This window comes from Palaemon carinicauda, chromosome 5 (assembly GCF_036898095.1).
Source record: "Palaemon carinicauda isolate YSFRI2023 chromosome 5, ASM3689809v2, whole genome shotgun sequence".
NCBI lineage: Eukaryota > Metazoa > Arthropoda > Malacostraca > Decapoda > Palaemonidae > Palaemon > Palaemon carinicauda.
In genome coordinates, this window is record NC_090729.1 from 170,891,229 (window position 1) to 170,893,585 (window position 2,357).

The window sequence follows — 2,357 nt, forward strand, 5'->3', positions numbered from 1 at the left end:
AAATTATAAACTATTTTGTCACAGCTTTCTTTAATATCAAATATGGAAGCTGCTTTTTATCTATGTGCATACTCATATTCGCGGGCGATAAGGTAACAACTCTGACACGAATCAGCCAATGACGATAACGCACCCTGTCCAACATCTGCCGATTTCAACGACCAGCGCGATAAATCAAACTCAGGGAAAGTGGGGGAGAGAAACCGATAATGTTAGACACGGTGAAATCGAAATATGAAGATTGTTCCCTATCATTGATTGATCAGTTTTCCGCAGGTCTGTCTACATGACGAAATACGCGTTGAAGGTAGGTAGGATTGTTTAAATGCAGAAATAACAATTGGTTTATTTAACGTGAAAGTTTGTATATTGGGAATAATAGCAATTTCCTCTTTCATCATAAGATATTGTGAACTCCAATTAACAATTAAGATCGGACGATTGCTTTAAAAGAAAAAAAAAACAAGAAAACAGAAATAAGTAGGCCTCCCGGTAAGGGGGGTTAAGAGGAAACAGACAAAACTGTCAAAAATTCTATAATGATAAACGTGACTACAACACGTAGATTTTTAAATACTGATTAAAGTGAACAACCTACCTTCCACTAGTACTAAATGGAAATAACACCCAGATATACAGCCAATAAAAGACAAATTAATTCATAATCCTACTAAACTTTTAACTGTAATAGATGGTTAACTAACAGAAAAAGCTGGAAATGTATGAGAACCTTTAAATTTCCCGAAGAAAACACGTTTCCGTTTGCATGTGCAAGGAATTTAATTTCTGAGTATTTCGTGTCCCCGAAAATAATCTATGTTAAGAGCCCTTGGCCTTCTCACCCAAACAAAACCTGTCAGCAAATCAATAGCTACTAATAAGTCGTCGTCATTATACTTATTTGCTCTCTCAAAGGGACAGTATCATTATGTGTCAGTGAAAACCCATCAAGTCTTGAGTGAGAATTGAACTCTTGACCAATAGAGTGGAGACTAATCATGCTAGCCTTTTTGTGCGTAAGAGTAACTCCTTCACTTAATAAAACTAGTGTATGAGAAAGATAAAAGCTCAAATTCTCAACATTGTGTGTGTTTGTAGATCCCCCCCCCCCCATGTTTATACCAAAATTATGTAAGAGTAAGCTTTTGGTGGCCCTTGTTTCCGTAAGTAAAGCAAACATAGAGTTTGTGCAAGGTCTTAATCCTGTGAACATTGAGTAAGATCAAGGACTTTCTGCTCACATGGTTTAAAATTACAGTGTACAAGTGTGTAGAGCCAGTCGAGTGATTTTTATGTAAATGCAAGCAAGAGCTATTAATCTCGATTCTAACATTTCTTCTTCTACTTTGATTTTCCATGTGATCAAAGGGATTTACTCTTAGAAAATGTGAGTAAAGGAGTGTGTATGCGTGGATAAGGCTAATACACACTAAAACATGAGAGAGAGAGAGAGAGAGAGAGAGAGAGAGAGAGAGAGAGAGAGAGAGAGAGAGAGAGAGAGAGAGAGGGGGGGGGGGGGGGGAGTTGCCCATATGCCTTATGACAAGGAGATGGAATTCTACTCAACCAACTATGGCGAAGGCCGTCAATGCTCCGGAAAATTCAGTGCAGAAAGCAGATCACTATCTTTGCAAAAAAAAAAATACTTCCTGTCTTATTACGCTGCATATTTTGAATCTGCTTCTCTCTGAAAATTTGCATCTGCCCGGCCATGACTTTGCTTGGACTCTGAGCAAACATTCATGCTCTAGGGATTGGAATGGATTTAAGAATTTGGGCCATATGGTGCGGAACACCGAAGCGGTTACGTAAAAACGGAAATAGAAAATAATGCGATAGATAATAGTTCATTCATATAGAAAGAAGGGTGGATATGTAGTAGATATATAATTTCTTTCACTAATAAGACATTTGCCTTAATAAGGGCAAAAACGGCACAACCCTATTGTAAAATTTTTATATAGCATGAGTCACTTTTTCTGTCTTCCAAGAACGCCTGAACAAGACAATACATAATATCTAGTTTTCTGTTTACTATTTTAAGATCTCTTACGTGTTCCTGATTATAGGTTTTCCTATTAAATGTCACCAAACACACCAGTAGAATAAGCACAAATTAATAACAGTCAAAAGGATAGAGTATCACACTATCAAATTTATTGCAAGTCTTTGACATACTACAAGATAGATCTACTTGCACGATGCCATATACCAGCGGCATTATAAGACCAAGGGCCCCATCAGGGAAAAATGCCAAGTGAAGAAAGGAAATGAGGAAACAAAGTATATGAGAAGTAATAAACAATGAATATAAAATATTTTAAGATCATTAACAATATTAAAACAAATCTGCCATA